Below are 25,902 nucleotides of genomic sequence, written 5' to 3'. Positions count from 1 at the left end.
ATTTTCTTTCTTTCGTTCTTTCTTTCGTTCTTTCTTTCTTGATAAAAATATTAACTAGCATAAGGCCAAGAACTAATCTCTCCAAGACTTACTGAAAATCAACATTTAACAGTTGTTTAGGGACTAGAATTATAAAGGCATATTGATAAATGCAGTGTAAAAATATAATTAGGAAGGCCAAAAAAGAATTTGAAGAACAGCTAGCCAAAGACTCAAAAAGTAATAGCAAACATTTTTTAAAGAACATCAGAAGCAGGAAGCCTGCTAAACAACCAGTGGAGCCAATGGATGACTGAGATGCTCAAGATTGATAAGGCCATTGTGGAGAAACTAAATTAATTCTTTGCATTGGTCCTCATGGATGAGGATCTAAGGGAGATTCCCAAACCTAAGCCATTCTTTTACGGTGACAAATTTGAGGAACTGCCCCAGATTGAGGTGACATTAGAGGAGGTTTTGGAACAAATTGATAAACTAAACACTAATAAGTCACCAGGACCAGATGACACTGTATGCAGAATATTTTTAAATCCTGGCTCTATTTGAGATCACCTCCTTGATACTTCGTGGCAGGTATTTGTGCTCGAGTACTGTCTCTGCCTTTTAGGATTACCCTAATTATGACTTAGGTCAGTAGGCCTTTGCTGCCCTAGGCTCTGTGATATGGGACTTGGTCTCCCAGTATCCATTTCCTTCCACTGGTTTAATACTGGCTTAGACATCTATGGTTTTTCCCTTCAGAAGTTTGTGACCTGTGATGAATAGTGTAACTAAATATACTTCTTACACCAAAGTGTTATGTAATCTTCACAGTAGGAATAAAGCATAATATGGCCCAATGACTATTCATTGCCATTATGAATGATAGAATACTCAAGATGAGTTAAGAATAGTTAGCCAAGAATAGTTAAGATTATACCATACTGTTATCCGAGAAAGCTGTCTGGTCAGCTGTATTAATCACTGGTCACAAGTTCCCAAAAGGAAGGCTTTCAAGTGCTAAACCCAGTTGAGTCTGCTGAGTAATCATAGTTGGTACATGGGGTACTGTAGCGTAGGGCCTGCTCTAAGAATGGGAAAATTTCAGGATTCCAACTCAGGATATGTATATCCATGAAGCCTAACACCTCAGGGTGTGCACTCAGTGAGGCCAGAAGAAGGGACAGGAGCAGTTAGCACTGTAACCTTGACAGCCTGCATAGTATTGGCTCTCTCAACCAGTTTCACCAGCTGCGGCCTGCTTAAACGGAGCCCCAGGAGATCCCACAAGTACACAGAAAGGACCTTTTAAAAAAAAGCTAGTTCTTCAAGGTGCATTGTTTGAAGTGGCTAGCAATTAAAAAAAAGTGATTGGAAAGAATTGCTATCCATTTGAGGGAGGGGAGGAAAAGATGGGAAGTGCTACATAACAGTGCAGGTAAAGAAAGGACAATATACCAATAAATGTGAAGGGAGAACTGAATATGTTGTTGATTAAAAAGGCAGAATGGCAAATAAAGGTATCCAAGATTCTTCTGTGCAAAGTGCAATAAAGCTGATTAAAGATTTTTAGTTTATTTCTTGGAGATCTCCTAGAACAGATACTTGCCAAATTAAAACCAAATTGGGGTATGAAGAAAGTTCCAAGAACTGTAAAATCATTTTTTTCAGGATTTCTAAACATCAAAATATTTCAAACCCTATGAACAGCTACATCCTCCACATATCAGTCAATAATGATATATCAAAACTCAATGTTAGTGAGGTTGAGGTTATGTGCAAATACTTTTATTTTATATTATTACAACTCTAGTTACTGCATATACTGGCTGTTTTAAAAATAAGAAAAAATCTGGGTGGAGTGAATGTATTTGAAAACAATCCATAAAAGTGAGCAGATATTTCCCTCCAGGACTTTAAAAAGAAACTTTGGGCCTAAACTACTTCATAGTTTCTCTTTAACTTAGTAACATTTATTCATTACCATTTATCTGTTACTCTCTAAGTTACAGTGAGTGAATCACCATGAAACTGGATATTTATGGACAATTTGATATTGTTATATAATCCGATTTTTTTGTTTGCCTTTCTTCTCAGAATTTATTGAAATTCTGTCTCTTTCTTTACATGCTGTGAATTTTCCTCTTACTACTTTATGCAGGCTCTCCAGTTCAGCCACTTGTTAAGAGAGCAAAAATAGTGCAGCTCTTCTATGCAAGAGATGTTTTTTAAACACTATCTGAAAGTTGGAGGGAAACCATTAATTAATGCTGCTTGCTGGGATAAAGCCTGATAAACTTGTGATTGGAAACCTGGCCTGTGATCCAGAGCATTTTGTTTGCATTTGTAGATTTTGTACATACATACACTATGATGGGGGCTAATTTAGCTACAACTAATCAGGAAAGAGATCCTGGAGTCATCGTGGATAGTTCTCTGAAGACGTCCATGCAATGTGCAGTGGCAGTCAAAAAAGCAAACAGGATGTTAGGAGTCATTAAAAAAAGAGATAGAGAATAAGATGGAGAATATCTTATTGCCCTTATATAAATCCATGGTACACCCACATTTTGAATACTGTGTACAGATGTGGTCTCCTCATCTCAAAAAAGATACACTGGCATTAGAAAAGATTCAGAGAAGGGCAACTAAAATGATTAGGGATTTGTAACGTATCCCATATGAGCAGAGATTAAAGAGACTCCAATTTTTCAGCTTGGAAAAGCGGAGACTAGGGGGGGATATGATAGAGGTATATAAAATCATGAGTGATGTGGAGAAAGTGAATAAGGATACTTGTTCCCATAATATAAGAACCAGGGGCCACCAAATGAAAATAATGGGCAGCAGGTTTAAAACAAATAAAAGGAAGTTCTTCTTCACACAGCACACAGTCAACCTGTGGAACTCCTTGCCTGAGGAGGATGTGAAGGCTAGGACTATAACAGGGTTTAAAAGAGAACTGGCTAAATTCATGGAGGTTAAGTCCATTAATGGCTATTAGCCAGGATGGGTAAGGAATGGTGTCCTTAGCCTCTGTTTGTCAGAGGGTGGAGATGGATGGCAGGAGAGAGATCACTCGATCATTGCCTGTTAGGTTCGCTCCCTCTGGGACACCTGGCATTGGCCACTGTTGGCAGACAGGATACTGGGCTGGATGGACCTTTGGTCCGACCCAGTATGGCTGTTCTTATGTCCTTAGTTGCCTGATATAAAACTGTATTTTGCTTTAAAATGTAGCAAAGCTTTCCTTCCATCAGAATGTTGATTTTAGGGTTACTAACACGATTTTAAGTAGGTATTGTTAGCATTTGGTAACCTGTTGGTTAATCTTAAAACCATTGGGTTGGATTGTAACTACTAGAAATTTTTCATGATTTGAGACTAAAAGTCAGACAAAACTCTTTCACTGTTGAGCAGCTTGTCAAAACATTTAGACCAAGTTTAAACACTTAGTAGCAATTTCTGAACATAAATATAATGTAGTATATGGAACACAATATTCTGCAGCAGTCAGAACAATTTTTGCTTCGTATTTCAAAGTTTTGCATCTCTCTCTTATTGATGATTTTTAACATGGTGATAGTGGTAGCAATTCTTCACCATGGGAAAACTATTAAATCTTCCAAGTCTGACAAAGTTTCTTATGTCTATTTATTTCTTGGTATGCTTTTTACTTTCTCTCTTTCCATCACCAATAATCTTTATATGCTAAAATATTTCATACTGCATGGAAGTACCGGTAGAATTATACTTATCTGGTGACCTGAAAGGCTTCAGTTTGTCTCTGCCATTTCTCCAAGTTCATCTAGTTTTCTTTGTTTTTCCCTTGATCTTTATATAGATTGAGAAAGTAATCACATTAGCTCAAAGGGTCACAGTGAATATATAGTTATATATGGAGAGAAGAGTTCTTAGCTGTGTTGAAAAACTGGGTTGGTGTTAGCAAAATTGACCATTTTCAAAATTTATTTTATTCTTAATCATTTATTATCTTTATTCACATCTTGCATTTCTTTTAGCTTGTAAAGTGACAACAGAGTAGTCAGTATTTCATCAATCACTCATGCATAGCAAAGTCTTACAGATGAGTTCAAGGAGTCACTTCATACATAAGGGGCTGTAAAGAAGCAATTTTCACTATTCCACTTCCTTTTCAGACTATTTCCAGTTCTAACAAGGTTCTGGATCTAGTCGGTTTGGAAAGTCTTTCAAAGGGTGAAAGAAAGGCAGTCGTCAACTTCTCCTTCAGGTCCATTGGCTTTCCTCCATGGATTCGGTAAAATAATAATTATACAGATGGGCTAGACAGCTTAGAACCAATTTTAAATTCAGCATTCTTTTTTCAACTATCTCAAATTACGACATCGTCACGTTCCTTGGTGACTTTAATGTTCCTGTTGATAATTCAAGTGGAGGATGGAGAAACTATTGGACTTCTTATCCCAGATATCTTAAATGACAACGGCAAATGCCTTTTACATTGTATGTTTCTCATAGATTGTCATTATGAACACCTGGTTTCATAGAACGCAAATTCACCAATTTACTTAGATAAGTAGTTATGGCCAAACAAAGCATATGATTGATTACACTGTTATCTCTTGTAGCTGGAAATTGTTCATCAGCAACTGCAGAACTTACTTATCTGCTGAGCTCGGTAACATTGACCACAAAAAGAAAAGGAGTACTTGTGGCGCCTTAGAGACTATCAAATTTATCTGAGCATAGCTCAAATAAATTTGTTAATCACTAAGGCGCCACAAGTACTCCTTTTCTTTTTGTGGATACAGAATAACACGGCTGCTACTCATTGACCACAAAGTAGTCTCAAGAAATGTCCATCTTAGACTTGAAAAAGCATAGGAAAGATGACAATTAGGCTACCAAAATTTGAATGATCAAATCTAAAAATTGAGAGCAGTCGAAACCATTATATAGTTGAAATTTTGAACAGTTTGAGACCATGTTACTGTATACTGATGCTGAATCCGCCTGGATGGACTTCTTATCTCGGGTAATCAATACTTCTGTGACTGCCTTTGGTTCCTCCCTACCCCTGCCCTCCCCTCCGCCCCCCCAAAAAAAAGAGTTAAGAAGCCCTGCATTTCTAGTAATACCTTAATAAACTCAGGACTCATTTGAGAGATAATATAAGTACGTATCATAAGTTAAATCATGCTTGTAAATAAAACAGTACATAATGACTTAAAACTTTTTTGAAAGCCAAAGCCAAAGTTATTGCTCTCGAAGATAAATGCTTTCGGGATCTAACTGATAAAAAAGATCATTCACTCAGTGCGGTCTACTTTAGTTCTGCTGAGCTAATCAATGCAGAAGCGGAGTGCTTGGCACACTGGAGTGAACATTTCAGTCAGCTGCTAAATGCATCCCCAATTTCTTTGGACCCTGATATTAAGCCCTCTGCAAGTTGATACATTCTGTACAAAATGATCCTGGCAAATTCACTATTGGCAAAATCCACAGAGCTGTAAAATACATTTAAGGGAAATAAAGAGGCAGATACCTGTGGAATTCCTATGGAACTGTTAAAAAATGCTGGACCAGAAAAAGACATTATTTTACCACTTTGGAAAAGTAAAGTAAAGACAGGAAATGAGACATCACTTTCTCAGCATTACTCTTCTATCCATTTTTTTTCTTTGCCTTGTTGGCCTGAGCCACTGATGTCTCAAGGAGCAAGAGAAGATCACAACAAGCTGGCCATTCCATTATGGAGCAAATCTTCACAGTACGCCAGTTTACGAAGAATGCACAAGAATTCAAGCAGCCCATTCACATTGAATTTGTGGATATCAAGGCTGTATTTTACTCTGATAGGAAATCACTTTGGTTGATCTTAATATTTGCAGGCCTCCCTGACAAGTTCTGTAGAATGTTCTGTCTTCTATATTGCTATAAATTGGTTGAAATCTTGTCATGGGTAGGGTTAAAACCTCTTCAAATTGATGTGTTTATTTAAGTCAGTTGTAAGAGACAGTTAAGGGGCCACACATAATACAAAGCCTAACACAATCAGCCCAGAAACTAGCACAAGATGGTGGAGGGTTCAACGTGTTGTTGTGGCTCAGTGGGTGCATGGGAATGGATGGGAGAGGACACGTTGGCACTCCAGAAGTCTTCAATGCCATCATAGACTACATGCTTGACCAGACATTAAGTAAACCCATTTTAAGCATATGCCTTGATGATAAGAACCTCACTGATGTCAATTTTGTTGACAAATAAATGGGTGAGCTAATTGCAGCACTTAAAGCCCTGGAAAGCTCAGCAGCAAAAGTTGGCCTGAAAGTTAATTGGAGGTTAATCTTCCAGTTGATGATTTTGAGCATGTTGTGGGGTCTTGCAACTTAGTGGGTGATCACCCATTCAAGATTGTCAGTGATTTCACCTACCTCAGCTTTGTTGTTAACATGGGCATCATCAAGAGAGAACTCGAATTCCGCACTGCAAAAGTATGGCCCATAATGGCATACATCATCAAGAATGTCCTTTGCGCACCAGACACCCTGATAAGTTGAGAAATGAAGTTGAGGATTAATGATGCTTTGGTGGTCATTATTCTGATCTGTGGGACTGAACCATGGTCCCTCAGTGTCAAGACTGAAAAGAAATAGGGCACCATTCAGATAAAGCATCTCTGAATGATAGAAAACATTAAATGGTATGAATTCAAGTTGAATGAAGAGATCCCATTTTTTAACTAAACAGGTCACACACTCTCAAGCAGTCACCCAGTGCTCCTTATGGAGGTATGGTAATCTGCTCTGATGCCTACCAACTTCCCTGCAAGAATTATCTTTGATCCAATGACAGCAGGATGGAAAAGACCACCTGGAAGACCTAAAACACAATGGCTGGATGGCATCAATGGACACCAGTCCTTCACAAGCATTCTATCCTCTAACACGCCAGATTTGGCCCATGACAGAACATAACAGAGGCATATAATGTGCATGTTTGCCTCTACACTATCCAAATTACAGCTTGAGAACTAGCCTACACTTATTCCTCCTTTTCGGGACAAATTGTGCCAGTTTTTGCAGACATGGACCAGTGATCAAATGCTTTGGTTTGAGGCCTGCCAAAACCTTCTAAACCACTTATTGGATCTCAAGGATCCTTCTCAACAGATTCCTGAATGAAATGAAATCTACTTCCATTTGGGGATAGGTGCTATTGAGTTAATTCCAGAGCTTTACTGGGGAGATGGTTTTCATTGGTTTAATTTCCTTATGCCCCAACAAAAGAAAAAAGCCTATGTTCTGTTATAGATTTTGAACATTAAATTCATATCTCAGCATTTAAAATTCCATGTAGTCTCTGAGGGGAATATTTGGTTTGGGGCCCTTGGCCTTCTGCATGCGTACTTGCACGTCTTGTTAAGGCAGAGGTACAAGAAGTATCTCGTATTCAATCTGAGTGGTAATCATATGAATAAGGACATAACTGTTCAGACTGGCTGAAGTTCTATGTTAATAAAATATATGACAGTCATGTCTGTCCACCATTATCAGAGCCAGCAGGTGTATCTGTATCTGGATGGCTGGTTCAAAGAGTAAAAAGAAAAGGAGTACTTGTGGCACCTTAGAGACTAATCAATTTATTTGAGCATAAGCTTTCGTGAGCTACAGCTCACTTCATCGGATGCATTCAGGTTTTTTTTTTTGACTGACTGCATCCGATGAAGTGAGCTGTAGTTCACGAAAGCTTATGCTCAGATAAATTGGTTAGTCTCTAAGGTGCCACAAGTCCTCCTTTTCTTTTTGTGAATACAGACTAACACGGCTGCTACTCTGAAACCGGTTCAAAGAGTACAATTGTATCGTGGAGTAATACATGTTTTAAAGAGTATATGCTACCTCTTCAGCTCTGTTGGCTTAACAGTAAATATAAAGATGTTGGATTTGGAGCTGTGACCCAGGGAGTTCCTTAATGCCAACTGGCAGAGTGAAGACCATACCATAATTCACATCAGGCCTGACACACTCATTGCCCTCAAAACATGGTTGTCATAATCTGTATCTAAAAGGTGTCATGTAAGGCATCATATGCAAACTGGTAACAAACTGGTCATTAATATTATTGTTTGATGTATGTACAGGTGATTTGTAAAGAATTATAGATGTGTGCTGGAAAGATGTCTTAAAAGATGTTTTGTAAGAAGTGCATAAGCCCACCCTGTCCTAGACAAAAAAAAATGTTTTCACTTGTTTTCCTTTGTCTACAATGTAAAGGGAGCCAGCTAACACCTCAGAGGACAATGAAAAGTGCATCTAAATAGAAGTTAAACAAAGTCATCAAGCTAAATGAGTGGTGGGAGGGAAGACTGCATAAGGATCATAATGGGAAATGGAGTCTGCATCCCTCAGAAAGCCTTTCTGGCTCCTGAAACAGACACAATAGACTTTGGGAAATATAACCAGAAAGAGAAAGCTATTTTGGCATCCACTACCTAGGGATCAAAGGGTGAGTAGCACTCTATGAGCTCATGAAAAGTGGATCCGCTTGGCCTGAAACTGACTGTAGGTGAGAAACCTGCTTAGATAGAGATTGTAACTTGCTGAAGTTGAGTTTTAGTTACTAGAAATTGTTTTGTTTTACTTGTAAGCATATTCTTACTTATTTAAATATCTGTTCTTTGTTAAACTTATTATTTCATGACAAATCCATCAAAGTGCTGTGTATTAAACTGAAGGGTGAAGTCCTCCACTAAAGTAACAGGCTGGTGTGTCCTCTGTTTCTTTGAAGGTAGTGAACTTAACTTCTGTGAGTATCAAGGGGACTGGACACTGCAGAGGAGATGGGTTTGGGGAGATTTGGGAGTGGAAGGGCATTGGTAACACCATGCAATGAGTAACCCATCTGCTAGTGAGGCCATTTTGTGACAAGGCTGCTGGTGTCAGGGCTCTTAGCCAAAGCTGTATAGCACAGCAACACTCAGGGTTACAGGGCAGGGGGTGACACATCCTCTTATTGATGTGGATGAAACCCCGGAGCACCACAGGAACCCACTCAATTTCTGACATATGTAAGTGCTTCTCAAGTTTCAAGAAGTCTTTCCCAAGTTGGAGTACAGGGAATGGTTTCAGACTAGTAACCCCATTTTGGTTTTCTCTGTATGCGTATATTGATGGCTTCATACACCTTTGTGATTCCTTTTGCAAGGCTGTGGATGTACAAGGTCAGTATTATTCTGCTGAAAGGTGATAATGGCTGCCATTAGAGGACTGTTTAATCCAAAGCCAATCACAGACCTCCTTAAAACCAATGGTTATACTAAGCACCCTCTTTCAGACTCCTCAGGAAGGAGCAAATGTGCATATTTCGCAGAACAGCCAATAGGCTCCCCTCCCATTCATATAAAGTTACTGTACTTTCCCATTACATTTAAAGTCCATGTTCATGACCAGTTTCACCTCTCTTTTTCTGTGTTGTCCAATTCTCTCATCAACCAATAAGAGGTAAATTGTCCTGCATAGAATACAAAGAGTGAAATATCAAGATGTCAAAAGACAACTTCTGTATAGAATGTGCCTACAACTCAATTATTGTTTTGTGAGGATAAAACTAATCAATATAAATATATTTAATAAAATAAAATCACACTGTTAGAATGTTGACAGTTTGTGTGGGAGTACCATTAAACATGAATAGTGTAAACGTTGTAGCACTTTTTCAGTACTGCAGTAAAGAGTTCCCCATTATAACCCTTCTATTTTCATCGGTATATCAACTACTGATCTGCTAATTACAGGAAGACGGAAAGCCCACGATGAACCAATCATGCAGAAAAATACTCTCTGAAGGGCTTTTGAGTTTGTTCAGAAAAACAGTTATTTAACAAAAGTTGTGTTCTTTAAAAAAAAAAAAGTCAAAATCCCTGCTCATGGATAGAAGTAAATGTCAAACTATATATGGGATATTCTTCATAATGAGAGAGAATTAGAGTGGCTCCAGGGGTTAAAAATATGAACAATTTAATTTCTCTTCTAATTCACTCCATTATGCCTAGGTTCTTAGGTAAGACAAAGATTCTAGAAGGGTTCAATTTCAAATCTGCAATATATAATTTTTTTTTAAATTTTGTGGATTGTAAAGGTGCCTTTTACAAACACACTTTAGTATTTAATTTATCTTCCTTCCAGCACAGCTTTAAATCAGGTGACTATTCCATAGCTGATTTGGTGATGTCTAGTCACCAGTCTTCTCTTCAGTCCTCTCAATACACTTTTTTTTTATTTCCATCTCAACCACTGAAGAAAGATTTTTGAGCTGAGATGGTTAACTACATCGGTACCTCCATCATAAAGTCCCATTTTCAGAAGTTTAAAACTCATCTGTAAGAATTTGCTTCAAATTGCAATCTGGCTTCAAATTGTAATCCATCCACAAGATGTGCTCATTTCAAAAAAGTCGTTTCAGGGTTGTGGTTTGTTTGTTTGTTTGTTTTTTAAAGGGGAGTGGAAGATAGAGAATACCAACTGAATTGGCTTTGGTGCACATGTAGTCGCCTACTGACCAATAGCAATCAGGAAAGTTTCCTAACCATTCTCTCTTGCAGATCTGTACAGCTTGCACTGCTATTCAATTTTCTAAATGATTAATTAAAATGTCTGTTAGTGTTCTTACATCAGTGTAATAACTATGAACATATATTGCTGAATTGTTTTAAGTTTCCAACTATTCCATTACATGGCATGTGATTTAGGTGTATTATACTGTATGTTAGATTTACTTAAGAAAATGAGATGTTATCTCTCCAAGGCTTCTCCAATACTAAATAGCATTCATAAAAAGACAGTTAATTAAGGTTAATGCACTGCATTATATATTAGATGTGTCTTAGAATTTGTAATGAAAATCATATTCTTTGAAACTTGGAATTAAGGGAAGAATGCTGCTTAGAAGCTCATACTGTGGTCAAACATTACTAAATAGGTATATCTGAAAGTGTCATTGAAATAGAGATGGTTTGAGAGAAAAAAGGTAAAGATAAGACAGCATGAACGAACCAACCTATCCCCCAGCCATCCCTTAGTTTCTCTCCAACTCTTGACATATTTTTTTAAAGTTCTTAAGCACAGGAGATTGTCAGTGTGTGGATCTGCATATATAATACATTCGGAGAACAAGATTGCCAAAAACCGTCTATGTGTTTTAGGATACTGTCTTCACAGATCCCTATTGTAGAAGACTACCTAACAATGACAATCTTCAGCAGGATGGTTGAGAATTACTACTCATTTTTTTTAAAAAAATGGAAGCACTGTTCTGCCAAATATGTAATCAAAGACATTATATTAAGGTCTTTGATCTGCAGAAGAAACATCTATAGGGCAAGTCATTTCATATGTAGCTGCAAAAAGATTTATGTACAGTCTGGGATGTAGCAGTGCAAATTCTACAAATGGACAAGGCAAAGGCTGATCACTTGACTTAACTGCAGGGAAGACTCATAGACTTTAAGCTCAGAAGGGACCATCATGATCATGACTTTCTGCACATCACAGGCCACAGAACCTCACCCACCCACTCCTGTAATAGACCCATAAACTCTGGCTGAGTTACTGAAGTCCTCAAATTATGAGTTAAAGACTTCAAGTTACAGATAATCCACTATTTGCACTATTTTAAACCGCCAAGTGAACTGTGCATCTTGCTGCAGAGGTAGGCAACATACTACAATCTTAAATATCATGCCCTATGGTCAGTGTTTGCAGGATCAGATTGTTGGTCTGTAAGAGTATCTTTAATAGAGTTTATTCCACTGAATTTTCTATCAGTATTATAATTGAATAGTTGATCATTGATAGTGTGAAATTGCTGGGTTTTATTGAAATCTGCAAAACTAGAGTGGCACTATTTTTACTGAATATATTATTAGAGTGATGTTTTATTATATTAAAACTTATTCTAAAATTAACATAATTGTGTTGTCTTGTCAAATTGTCATACTACCTGACTATCCTTTAGTTGCTTTTTCTTCCTTTCTTTTTTTTTTTTAAATCTCTAGATATATTCCACAAAATTGAGACACTTAGGATGCAGAGAAATCAGAGTTCTTTTTTTTGAATGCTTGCATATGTAGATGTCTGCAAGTGGCGTGTTGGAGAATTTTCCCAAGCAGGACTGGTAGGAATGGCCCCGCCCACACCCAAGCTCCTCATGCTCCAAACTGAGGTTGTAAAGGGCGGAACCAGCCCACACCTCCTTCAGTTCCTTCTTACTATTGTTGGTAGTCAGAGCATATTCTGTTCCCTGTGAACTAAGTTCTTTTTATATTTTTCTTTTTTGTTACTAGTGGTACACTTTCGTTTTTTGTTTGATGTTAGTTTTCTGTTAATATTTATTTTGGTTTACATTTTTCTGGTTTTAATTTTTTTCCCCTCTCAGGTGGGCCTCCAGGCCCATCTCAGTACTGGAGAGGCTATGCCCGGGTCCCTAAGGTTGAAACTGCTTGGAGTGCTGAAAGCCCATGCCCATTGGTGACTCTCATTCACACTGTTTCAAGTGCATGGGTGAGGTCCATGTGTGGTGCTCCATTCGCTGGGAATGGCCCACGAGCGCACCACATAAAATTCACTGGGGTTTCAAGGCCAAGACAAAGCAGCTCTGGGAACAGCATCTTTGTTGGTTTGGGGTCACTCCAAATGTCAGGCAAATGCCATTGTCCATCAAATTCTCTATTGGTTCAACATCCTGGTCCTGAAGTAAAACAAAGAAAAGTCGACATTATTGTCTCTACAAATTCATCGGGACCGTTGTGGACTCAATCTCTGCAACAGCATTTCTGTCTCTTTCCAGATTTCAGACTATATGGGACCTCTGTATGTCCCTCAAGGATCACCCACAGACCATTGTGAGGAATTACCTCAGGGTCTTAGGCCACATGGCTTTGTGTACTTGTGTGACACCTCATACCAGGCTGCCCTCAGAGCATTACAGGCTTGGCTCAAATCAGTTTATCACCCTCATATCCCACACTCAATTACCCTCAAAAGTAGTGTCTGATTTCCACCTGAATATATCCAGATGCTTGCCAGTTTCCTTTCTGAAGCTGCATGTTCACAAAGATGAGTGAATGCTGCACACCTGGATATTCACTGAGCTTTGTCTTTTTACCTGGGTAGGACAAAGCCCTTTCACATTTCTTTCAATCTTCATCTGCAGAGCATATGAAAAGACAAACAGTTTCAACACAGGGACCTTTTCAGAATGGATCACTATCTGCATTGGCATGTATTACACTGGCAAAGGGATACTGCCTCTTGACAAGCTGACAGAACGCTCAATCAGAGCACATTCAGCCTCACCGTCTTCTGTGGTATACATCCCCATTGTGGACATCTGCTGGGCAGTGACATGGTCTTCTCTTCATACATTCGCCAGGTATTGTCAACTGACAGCTGCATCAAAGGAGGTTGTTAATGTAGGAAAAGCAGTCCTACAGTCCCTGTTCTGATGCAATCCCAAGCCCTCTTGCCTGGGGTCACAGCATGGGAGTCACCTACAATGTAATGGACATAAGCAAGCACTTGAAGGGAAAAAATGTTACCTTCTCATAATGGTTATTCTTTGTGATACGTTGCACATGTGCATTACGCAATGCACCTTCCTTCCCTGACACATTGGAATTACTATTGGCTTCCAATGCAAAGGAGCTGAAGGAGGGATGGGGAGCTTCGCCCTTTATACCCTCGGTTCAGAACACGTGTAGCTCGGGAGTGGGCAGAGCTGCCTTGACAGGTGCCACTGGCACCAGTGCACTAGACGTACACACACCTACAGTGTAAGGGACATATGCAACACATCTGAAAGAACAACACTGTGAAAAGGTACCTGTTTTTTTTCCCTTCTTGTTGCACAGAAGTGTCTCAGCCAAGTACTATAATTTTATTTTCCATAAAATCTGAAATTCTCCACATTCCTTACTGTGGCTTACATTTGGGTTGATACTGTAGTTGTATGGTTGCTGAGGTATTGTTATAAGCCAGAAAGCTGGTTCCATTGTGTAGTACTCTATATAAATCTATTTTAGACTGCTTAATGGTATAAAGACTTCTTGAAAATTCTGCTCCTTCCAAGGACATCAAGATTTCTGATCAATAGCTAAAGTCAATTTGTGATTCAAAAGATGTATTAATTATTTTAGTGGCATGAGGAATAATGGGTAGTATTAAAATGTCTTATGACTGTGCTTGTGATTCACTGCATTGAAAATTTTTGCCATTGTATTTATTCTATAGAACAAATATGTGTTACAGGCACTTTTTTTCTTCCTGTTTTATCCTCTCTTTTCACTTTTGTTTCTATTAAGATTATAATAGCTTCAATGTGTAAAATTCTTTAATTAGTGCCTAAAAACCCTGTGTGCAAGTTACTTTATTGAAGGGGTGTGTGATGGCGGCCATTACATGTGGATGTAAGATGAGCTCTCATAGATAACATTCTTTGTTTCTTTTGAGCTAAAAGAAAACTTCTTCAGTATTATTTAAGGCACAGTACGGCCAGGACTGTAAATGAACAATTGTTTCTTCAGATGTCTGTGGTAAGTGTACATCTACCTGAATTCCTTTCAGTAATGTCAACATTTTCAAACGTGAGTGCTGTGTGTGCCCTACACCTCTGAAAATCAAGCCTTTTTTATTTATGTAGCTAAATAGGCTATAGTTGCCTAAGTTTAGTACCCCCAACTTTGAAAATATTGGCATTTGCATTTAAAATAGGGATTGTGGCTATTGGGTTATATAGCTAATTCATTATCTGTCTGACCATGCTGAAGTAAGATATTCTTCGTAAAGTAAACAACAAGTCATGGTCATTATATTTTTCATATTCTGAAGTATGTTGGGGATGTGTGCATGTTCCAGAACTTGTTGTTCAGTTAGACCAATGGTAAGGCAGAACATTACATCTACATTATATAAAATAATCCCTGATCACACATGCAGATGACACAAAACCTGGATAGGGAGCGGTAAATAATGACAAGGACAGGGCACTGATACAGGGTGATCTGGATTATTTGGTAAACTGAGTGCAAGCAAACAATATATGTTTTAATATGGCTAAATCGAAATGTATACATCTAGGCATAAAGAATTTAGGCTGTGCATAGTGGATGGGGGGACTCTATCCTGGGCAGCAGTGACTCTGAAAAAGATTTGAGGGTAATGGCAGATAATCAGTTGAACATGAGCTCCCAATGTGATGCTGGGGCCAAAAGATCTAACACAATCCTTAGATGCATAAACAGGGAAATCTTGAGTAGAAATGAAGAGGTTGTTTTACCTCTTTATTTTGCACTGGTGAAAATGTCGCTGGAATACTGGTGTCCAGAATTCAAGAAGGATGTTGATAAATAGGAGACCCACAAAAACAATTAAAGGATTAGAAAACCTTCCTCATAGTGATACTGAAGCTTAGGTTAACAAAGAGAAGGTTAAGGGGCAATTTGATTGCAGTGTAAAAATACCTACCTGGGGGAAAATATTTAATAATGGGATCTTCAATCTAGCAGAGAAAGGTATAACACAATCCAATGGCTGGAAGTTGAAGCTAAACAAATTCAGACTGGAAATAAGGCAGAATTTTTTAACAGTGAGAGAGAGTAATTAACCACTGAAACAGTTTACCAAGTATCATGATGGATTCTCCATCACTGACAGTTTTTAAATCAGGAAAGGATGTTTTCCTGAAAGATCTGCTTTAGGAATTATTTTTGGGGAAGTTCCCTGACCTGTGTTATACAGGTCAGACATGATGACCACAGTGGTCCTTTCTGGCCTTAGAATCTCTGAAAAAAAATGTGTGCGCCCACGTGTGCGCCACATATAAAAAGGCGGAGAGAAAATTGTGTAATGTATAAATGGAAGGAATCTCTGGGAAGTAGCATGAGTTAGTGCAATGCTCCCAGAAGAATATATTTTTCAGAAGTGGGTTAGGCATGGCACTTGGGGAACCAGTAACTTTTTCAGACCTTTTCACATTATTAACCCTTGCAGTAAGGTCATAAAATATACTATTCAGTATTAGGACTTCTTGAAACTTCTTAATTTTAATGTATGTCTCCAATTCTAAAATTCTGGACCTTTAAGAGTCTGTTCGTGAAAATATCAGATCTGGATCACATAACTTATTTGAGGACAGTGTTCATTTATTACTTCTCTTTGACAAGAGGGTCTTAAAGTTATTCCATCCCAGATGGCCAAAAATGAAAATAACAATTCTCAGTAGTATGTTGGTGGAAAACTCCATAATGCTTTGAAAATGGTTCTTTGGGTCAGAACTGAAGATGTTGGGCAGGAACATGTGTGGGATTTGAAAGGGTAATTTTAAATAATTGGATAGCAAGTAATTTTATTCTAAAATTACTAAAAATATTTAGTTTAGAGAAACAAGAAATGGTAGGGCCAGTTCTTACTAATTGTTTCTGCTATTGCTAACTTACAGTTGTAGTTCCCACTCTTTGGTCACGGGTTGTTTTTTTTTTACATACCTCAGTATCTGAAAACAAATGATAAACTGGTCAGTTCCTTTACAATCTCTCTGTGGAGACCTTTTAAAAGAGATTATATCCTTGACAGTGAACCTGCCTTTGGTGGGGCATTTCCTCTTGGTAAGTTGAGATCAAATTATTTTGTTTCCCAAAACTATTGGGAATCCATTCTGTAGTATCTTATTAGATATTTTAAAACAGTTTTTACTGGACAAAATGATTTTGTTTAAGGGCAGATGGATCCTGTTGATTAGTAGTAAATAACCAGATAGTTTGTAATTGAGCAAAATAAGGAATCTTAACTAAATCCTATGAAATTGAAGAAAATATTTAAATCAGTTACTTAAAAGAAGCCATTTAAGGACAGTTTTGAGACAGGTCAATTACAGATATTAAGAATTTTAAAATCTAATTAAATACCACTATTTCTTTTCTTTTTTTAACCAATGTATAGCCCCATCTCCTCTCCAGAAATACATGGTGTAACAACTTGGTAAATAAGAGGAGAAACTGTTAATATTTTAAGTTACAGTAGGATTTGAGTATCCTAATAGAATCATTATATGAATTTAAACCTAATCTCTTGGCAGCATTTTAGTAAACTTCTCTCATTAATCCACGTTGAAGTTTTGGGGAAGTTCTCCTTGGGTGGGTTTCTTCTTGAGTCATCTTTCTTTTTCTCATTTGTCTGTGGCAGCTTGCTTATAGAGATGCACAGGATGACTTATGGAACGTTTGCTGTCTAAAAGTAGCAGGGATATGTGTGAATGGGTTGCTCACTTCAGAGTCTTGTTATACCCGCCTCTTTCCTATTTTCATTAGATTATAGGAAACATACCTCTTGTTTATATTCAAATCTGTTTCTGTCACCCTTTCATTGGCTTTGTGGCTTTAGGTTTGGCTCAGGTGACACATGCAGCTCTAATATGCAGTCTGCCTAACGAATATATAACATTTCTTTAATTGCCATTGTTGTTCTTGTGGCAGAAAAGTGACAGATAACTTTAAAAATTAGTTTTAACATTTGTTTCCTACTTAGTCCATTTTCTGAGATTTTTTTTTAGCGTTTGTCAGGAAATGAAATTCTGTTTTCAAAAAGTCTAAACACTCCAGTTCTTCATATAAAAGATTTCAGCTTTCAAAATTGCCTTTTAAAATTAAATAAACTCATAGAAAATCTTTAGCTAGAGTTCTTCATTCTAACAACAATTTGTGGAGAGATTATTCTTGCCTCCTGGAGTAGGATGAGGGTTGGCTTGCATACTGCCAGTAAGTAATTAATCCCCCATTAATATAAATATTCTACACTTAAATGACTTCTTAGACTAGTTTAACATGGCCCGTAGATTCCATGTTGGTACATAAATCAAATCTACTACTTCCCCCTGTCAAACCTTGTGGATAGGAGCAAGCAGTAAATGTGATACATCTCGACTTTAGTAAGGCTTTTGTTAATCTCACATGACCTTCTCATAAACAATCTAGGGAAATATGGCCTAGACAAACCTACCATAAGGTGGGAGCACTACTACTTGGAAAATCATACTCAGAGAGAAGTTATTAATAGTATCACTGTTAGGCTGGAAGGGCATATCGAGTGGTGTCCTATACAGATCTATCCTGGGTTGAGTTCTGTTTAACATCCTTGTAAATTATTTGAATAATGGCATAGAGAGTACACAGATGATACCAAGCAGGGAAAGGTTGCAAGTGTTTTGGAGGACAGGACTGGAATTCAAAATGATTTTGACAAACTGGAGAAATGGTCTGAAATAAATAGGATGAAATTCAATAAGTAAAAATGCAAAGTACTAAACTTAAGAAGGAATAATAATTGCATAGATACGAAATTTGAAATGACTGCCTAGGAAGGAGTACTGCAGAACAGGATCTGGAGGATCACAAACTAAATATGACAGGTTTCAGAGTAACAGCCGTGTTAGTCTGTATTCGCAAAAAGAAAAGGAGTACTTGTGGCACCTTAGAGACTAACCAATTTATTTGAGCATGAGCTTTCGTGAGCTACAGCTGTAGCCGAAAGCTCATGCTCAAATAAATTGGTTAGTCTCTAAGGTGCCACAAGTACTCCTTTTCTTTTTGCGAATACAGACTAACACGGCTGTTACTCTGAAACCTGTCATTATGCAAGGCACTGCATTTAGCCGTATGAAATGGAAATCTATCAACTGCATGAAACTAAATATGAGTCAACAATGTAGTACTGTTGCAAAAGAAAGCAAAACACACATCATTTGTGGATGTATTAGCAGGAGTGTTGTAAGCAAGACATGAGAAGTAATTCTTTTCCTGTATTCCACAATGATAAAGCCTCATCTGCAATATTGTGTCCAGTTCTGGGCACCACACTTTAGGAAAGACATGGACAAACTGGAGAAAGTCCAGAGGGAAGCAAGAAAAATGATTAAAGGTCTAAAAAACATAATCTACATGGAAAGGGTGAAAAAATGCGGTTGTTTTTGTCTGGAGAAGAGAAGACTGAGGCGGGACATAACAATCTTCAACTGCATAAAAGGCTGCTATAAAGGGGAGAGTGATAAATCATACTCAGTAACCACTGAAGACAGGACAAGAAGTAATGAGCTTAAATTGCAGCAAGGGAGATTTAAGCTAGACATTAGGTTTGTTAACACTGAAACAAATTACCTATGGAGGTTGTGGAATCTCCGTCACTGAAGGTTTTTAAGAACAGGTTAGACAAACTCCTGTCGGATGGTCTTTACTTAGCCCTTCCTCAGTGCAGGGGATTGATCAAGATGACCTATTGAGGTCCCTTCCGGTTCTACATTTCTATGATATCTGTGATTGTATATAGCATGTTTTCATAGCAATAATATTAGGAGCTTTAAGAGGGCCTTTGCATTTAGCTAACATATTTGCAAGTATGCATTTCACAAAGGTGTTTCCCATTTCAACATTTAAAAAGTGAACAAGAGTTTTAAACATTTATAATTTCATTGATTAGAGTTCACATTTTATAACATAACTAGTTAATCATAGGTTATATTTACAAGCTTTCTGGCTATAACATACTTGTAACTAGAAAAGAAGTACTTGTGACACCTTAGAGACTAACCAATTTATTAGTCTCTAAGGTGCCACAAGTACTTCTTTTCTTTTTGCAAATACAGACTAGCACGGCTGCTACTCTGATACTTGTAACTATCTCTTAATACTCAGTAAAGGCACAAACAAGTTTGTAACAACCTAGTAAAATAAGTTATAATAATTTTATTCATAATCATTTTGCACCAATATGGAGTTCTCTCCCCTAAAGATGAGGAAGCTTGTACTGCTGTTTACTACCACTCCTATAGCTGTGGGCAGAAATCTGATCGCATTACTTGTCAATCTGAGGGAAAAGTGTCAGGGGTCATGCTACTCACTGCTTGGCAAGTCCTCCTTATAGTTCATTTGGGGAATTAGATCACCAGTGTCCATACCCCATCTGGCAGTCAGTCAGCCTGTTACCTTAGTCACACACTCTGCAGCCCCTCTCTTGCTGGTCAGGAGCTGCAGCACCTCTGCTTTGTGGCTTAGGCCTCTGGCCAAATTACTATTGTCCTCCGCTTTCAGGGTATTATCAGAGTTTCCTTCTTCAAAGTCTCAGATAGTGTCCATCTATCTGGCTGCAACACTCCCACAGTGGGTGGTAGGAGAACCTGGACCCACCCGTTCAGATTTGTCTCTGTCAGAACTTACTGCTCTTTCCCTGGACTGCTTCCTACCCTGTCTGTCTCAGGCTCCTACTCTCCCCCTTGTATCAGTGTGTGTGACTGCAGGCTCCCGGACTGTAGCCCCCTACTCTATCCTCAGCTTCTAGGCTTTATAGAAGCCCTACCTGTTCCTGCCCAGGTAAGCTTCTTTCTCAATCCATCTCATTGCCCTTTAACTCCCCAGCAGGTACAGCTTAAGGCTAATTGGCCTCTTTTGCCACTTTAATCCCATCCTTGCTGGTGTGGAGTGAATGCCTCATCACACACACTCCCCTGATGTGTGTAACCCCTGAGGGCAGGGATGCCTCCTCCCTTGGAGTTGCTGGAGCTTGCGCTCACAAGTCATCCCACTCCTGCTCCAAGTCACCCTCCTCCACCCCCCTGAGACACATTTTATCCTGATCCTCCATTGCATCTCTAAACTGAAGTCGCCACTGGGGAAAGTGGATGGACTAGGAGCTAAACTCCCCCGAAAGGGGGGAACATGGATAGTGAAACGGATGTAGGGCTCTGCTATAAAGAGGATGCTGCGGTTCCTGGCACTGCAAGAGGGGTTGCAGGTGGACCGAGAAGAAGTAATGATGGTGTGCAGACCATGGACGGGGGCATCAGCCTTGAGTTAATCCCTAGAACAACAAGGAGGAGATGCCAGCTCAGCTTTGTGAGTGATGTGCACGTGACCCGTGATGGAGAATGCGGGCACATGGTTGCCCTTGATACAAGGAAACGGGGAAGAGGCCAGTGTGGGAAGTGACCCTCACATAAGGGGAGTAAGAAAAGACATAAGTAGAGACAGTGAAGATTGAGAGACAATGGAACAGCAATATGTGGAACCACATTTTGCTGAAGGCTCATATACCCTCCCAGGCTGGACTCCAGATTTGCTACCCCTGAAGAAATGGGCTGACAAGCAGCAAGGGTGAATCTAGGCCCTGCTGTAGCAGGTACTTGAAACCCAACAGACCCAATGGGAGGCACAGGAGTACTTGCAATCTATATAGCCCAGCAAGCTGAACAACAGCTGTATATATTCAAGATTCTATGGGAAAAGGTTACTAGATGTTGCAGAGAGAAAGAGGGAAAGCAAGGCACTAGGGCCAGGAGGCCGGTGTCTGAGACAGGGCCATGTTATTCCTGTAGGTGACAAGGACACTGGAAGAGAGCATGCCCCTACTGGGATGGGGGACAGAAGCCTCACCCGGAAAATGAGAAGAAGAGCGAGCCCAGGACAGTCCTACCTGTGAGGAGAACAAGGAGGAAATTGGCATTTTGGGCCATGGGCAGCAGGGGCACCTGGAGAGGGAATGCCCATACATAAGCTGTTGGGTCATGGCTAGTTCAGGGGAAGAGGCTGAGTAAGGAAAGGACAATGGGAGTCCCATGGCCAAGGGGAGGCAAAGAGTTTGCTTTGGGTGCCATGAGGAGGGCCATATATAAAGGCATTGCCCCCTTAGGAGAAGGCAGGATAGAAAAGGGGTGCCTGGGAACCAGGCTAGGTCAGAGGCCATCAAGATGGATCTGGCAGTGATGACTGGACCTGGCAGGGAGCCATCTCCCACACCCAGCAGGGAGTGGTAGGGAGGTGATGGAGAAGGTGACTGGGATGGAGAGGACCCGGACAGACAAGAGAACCCACACGGAGGCAGAACAGGCTGTGGTAGGGACTCAGACCATATAGGAGAGAGGCAGATTGTACCTCCCAGTGGGTGACCTGAAACAGGAGACAGACGTTCTGCGAGCACAGCTGTGTGGGAGGCAGGGGAGGTAATACCCCCTATCCTGGGGTGGTGGGTCTTGAGTGGGAGGAATCTGATTAGGCATCTGCCCCACACTGGCCATAAGGACTTAATAGAGCCCTTGGGAGGCTGCATGAAAAGCAGCCAATAGGAGAGGGGATGTGAGGAGTGGCCAGTCAGCTCCAGCAGGCCCATATAAAAAGAACCTAAGGGCAGAGCAGGATCAGTAGCTGCCCGGGGCTCAAGGAGTGAAAACTGTGTCTCTAACAGACTGAGAGACCTGCTGCAACTTGCACAGAGCTACTGCTGGCAGGGACTAGGTGAGCAAGAGGAGCCCCTGGCTGGCTGCTGAGGCTGGGTAATTGTAGGCCCTGAGGAAGGGTGAAGAAGGTGTTAGGGCTATGGGTAAGTGGCATATGGAGACATAGCAGCAGGGAGAAAAATTGGAGGCACAGCAGGAGTCTGTGGTCCAGAGGGTCCTTGGTCTGGGACCTGGAGTAGTGGGTGAGCCTGGGTCCCCACCACTCGCCCCTTAGGAATTGGATGGACTTGGAGCTAAACTCCCCTGGAAGAGGGGAACACAGACAGTGACGCAGCCAGAAGGATGAGCTATGACGAGGATGCTGGGGTTCCTGACGCTGCAAGAGGGGTTGCAGGTGGACTACGAAGAAGGAGTGGGGTGCAGACTGTGGACTGTGGCATCAACCTCAAGATAATCCCCAGAAAGACCAAGAGAAGATGCCAGCCCAGTGTGGTGAGTGACGTGCACCGTGGCAGTCTCCTTCCTGAAGTCCTCTCCATTGCCACTGTGCTGGCTGCACCACTCCCACAGTGGCTGTTAGGGAAATCCGGGGATCCTTGAACCAGCAGGTCAGCTCTATCTGTGTCAGACTTTACTGCTTCTTCCCTGTATTGCTTCTTACCCTGCCTTTTTCAGGGTCCTACTCTCCTCCTTGTATCAGGGAGCGTGACTGCTGGCTCCCTGACTACAGCCCCCTGCTCCATCCTCATCTTCTAGGTTTTATAGAAGCCCTACCTGTTTCTGAGCTTTGTTCTCAATCAGTCTCATTGACCCTTAGCTCCCCAGCAGGTGCAGCCTATGGCTAATTGGCCTCTGTTGCCACTTGAACCCCATCCTTGCTGGTGTGGGGTGAATGTTCCATCATGATAAGGAAAAAAAAATCAAACACAGGAAAATCTATTTCTGTTTGCTTCAGTTTTCTGTCCAAGCATATGATCTAAGATCCCAGTGCAGGAAAGCATCCCTGTTCAGAACATCACTTAAACACATCGCAAATGTTAACCATGTGTTATGTTCTCTCCTGAATAAAGATAGACATAAGTATGTGCTTCAGTATTTTCCTGAATCTGAGACTAAGAGTTAAGCCATTCCTTCTTCATGGAAAGCTTTCCTCGGGGAAAGCTGTGGAAGTACCTATATTCCAAGCCAAAAATCATATCTGACCTCCTGTATAACACAGACCAGAGAACTTCCCCAAAATAATTCCTAGAGCAGATCGTTTACAGAAATATCCAATCTTGATTTAAAAATTGTCGGTGATGGAGAATCCACCACAACCCTTAGTAAATTGTTCCAATGGTTGATTACTCTCTCTAATTTTTAAACATTTCCATCTTATTTCCAGTCTGAATTTATTTAGCTTCAACTTCCAGCCATTGGATTGTGTTATACCTTTCTCTGCTAGATTGAAGAGCTCATTATTAAATATGGTTCTCAGGTAGGTACTTATAGACTGTAACTAACTTTAACCTTCTCTTTGTTAAGCTACAGCTTGAACTCCGTGAGTCTGTCACTGAAAGATATGTCTTTTAATCCTTTAATCAATCTCACGGTTCTTCTATGAACCATCTCCAATTTTTCAAGATTGTTCTTGATTGTGGACATAAGAGTATGCTGGTTCACTGCCTTTTCTGCCAGGAGATGATCCCAGTCTCAGATGGACCTCTCAATGTGTCCGGTGCCTAAGTGAGACACATGTCCCACAGAAGTGCTCTCACTACAGCAATTTAAAGGCTCGCATCAGGAAGGACAGAGACCGCTTTGTTAAACTTATCCTGATGGAGAAGTCTTTGCGGCCGGCATCCGATACCTGACAGCGGACCCCCTCTGGTTAATGGTCTCTAACGACTGCTTCTGAAAGACAACTTTCACCTTTCTCACAGAGGAAGGCTCACTCCGCCAAAAAGGTAGCGAGGAAAAGAGCAATAACCTGCGCTCTTAAAGAGCCACTGGAAAAGAAATGGTCTCCAGCTTGTTCTACATCCTCGTTACCAATTGCACCACAGCTGAGTACATACAAGGCACCGGGATCCTCCAGTACTGCAAAAGCCAATGATCCCAAATGGGCAGGCTTGGAGTTGATGCGGCACTGATGTACTCTCCACAGGTTATGGCGCCACCTTCTGCTCCCATAACACAGAGTGCTCACGTTTCGGTACCAACGCCTGCAAGTACAACAGCATTGTCACCACTGGCCACCTTGGAACCAAAACCACCAGCACTGCAGTATTTTCTGTACCACAAAGAGTTACTGGTTTCAGCAATGCCAAAATCACCACCCTTCGGTACCTCATCTTTGGCCCCTGCATTTTGTAGCAAAGAGGAAGACAAGGAGGAGAGTGCTTTTTCATCACATCACTCCTCTCCCATACAAAGTACTTCAGCATTAGGCCCACCTCTACAGCCTAACTCTAACCACAGGGTTGACACCCAGACCTGGTTTGGCCACCTATGGTTGCCATCGCTTGTGTCATTCCCCACTCAGTGGCCCTACTGGGACCTCTGGGGCATACAAGAGACAGTACCCCAGGCCCCAGAACTCCTATCGGGAGGGGATTAGACTTAGCCCGGAAGGTCACAGACCCGGAAAAAACAGGCTTATTTAAAGAACGAACGGAGTTAAACTCTTTTGTTTTAAAAACTTTGTTTTTCCTTTCTAAAGTCAAAGTGGTCTTGCTGCCCACCTTTCTGAGCTGGTCTCCTTTTGTATTTCTCTCTGCTTCCTTTGCTTTGCCAATCACATCAGCTCCTTTGTCTTCTCTCACAGTTGCTGCTCTACCTTCTCCATGCTGTTGTTTATTCTTGAAATAGTCTATCCAAACCTGTTTTCCAAACCATGTCCCTGGCTATATTGAAATTCCAACTAGAAATTAATTCCTGCTATTTCTAGGGGGAGAAAATATAAGCAAGGGGGGAAATTGGGAGGGGGAAGTAACATACTTAAGTTGTAAACTCTTTGGGACAGGGACCATCATTCTGTGTTTATACAGAGTCTGACACAATCATAGAACATTAGGGTTGGAAGAGACCTCAGGAGGTCATCTAGTCCAAACCCCTGCTGAAAGTTGGACCAACCCCAACTAAATCATCCAAGCCAGGGCTTTGTCAAAGGGGGGTGGGGGTGGGTCTCCTAGGTGTTACTACAAAACAAATAATAATAATAATTCATAATAATTAATAACATAACCTTCAAGTTGTGTAATTCCTTACTGTCTAATCTCATGTGCTTACCATTGTCACCTTTGTCTTTCCTACCCTCTTCTTCTCCTCCACGACCTGTCTGTTTGATTTTTCAGTTGTCAGTTTGAATTTGTATACTTTTGGGGACAAAACCATATATTTACTTGTTTTAACTAGCATATTTCTGGGTGCTTGAAAAATAATAAATGTGAATAACATTCTTATACTGCTCCAGTCTTCAGGTTCTTTCAGGAGTCTCTTGAAAAGGTTGTCATACACCTACGAACAAAAAAGGGCCAAGCAGTGTCTAAGTCAACTCCCTCAAAGCAAATTAAAGAACTGATTGAGGAGACTTACTTTCACATTGGGGAAAAACATGTCAGAGCCAGTTAAGGGCTTTTGACTTGATCAATGCTTAGTCATTTTCGGACAGAGGGTAAGCATTCTTGC

The 25,902-nt window shown here is 40.2% G+C and overlaps 1 protein-coding gene across 4 annotated transcripts in view; it reads left to right on the top strand.

The window, feature by feature from the left end:
* The window catches only part of CTNNA2 (catenin alpha 2), a 790,749-nt gene that overhangs the window by 21,241 nt on the left and 743,606 nt on the right, over positions 1 to 25,902 (top strand). The window contains exon 1 of one of the 4 annotated variants that reach the window (XM_084626179.1): positions 13,242 to 13,392. The exons of the other annotated variants lie outside the window; for them this stretch is intronic. The gene's annotated coding sequence lies outside the window, so the exon portion shown is untranslated. Of the gene's footprint in view, positions 1 to 13,241; positions 13,393 to 25,902 lie in introns of those variants that run through there. 4 annotated transcript variants of the gene reach the window in all.

This window comes from Lepidochelys olivacea (assembly GCF_965140295.1).
Source record: "Lepidochelys olivacea isolate rLepOli2 genome assembly, chromosome: 4".
NCBI classification, from domain to species: domain Eukaryota; kingdom Metazoa; phylum Chordata; order Testudines; family Cheloniidae; genus Lepidochelys; species Lepidochelys olivacea.
This window is presented reverse-complemented; position numbering and strand designations above follow the sequence as displayed.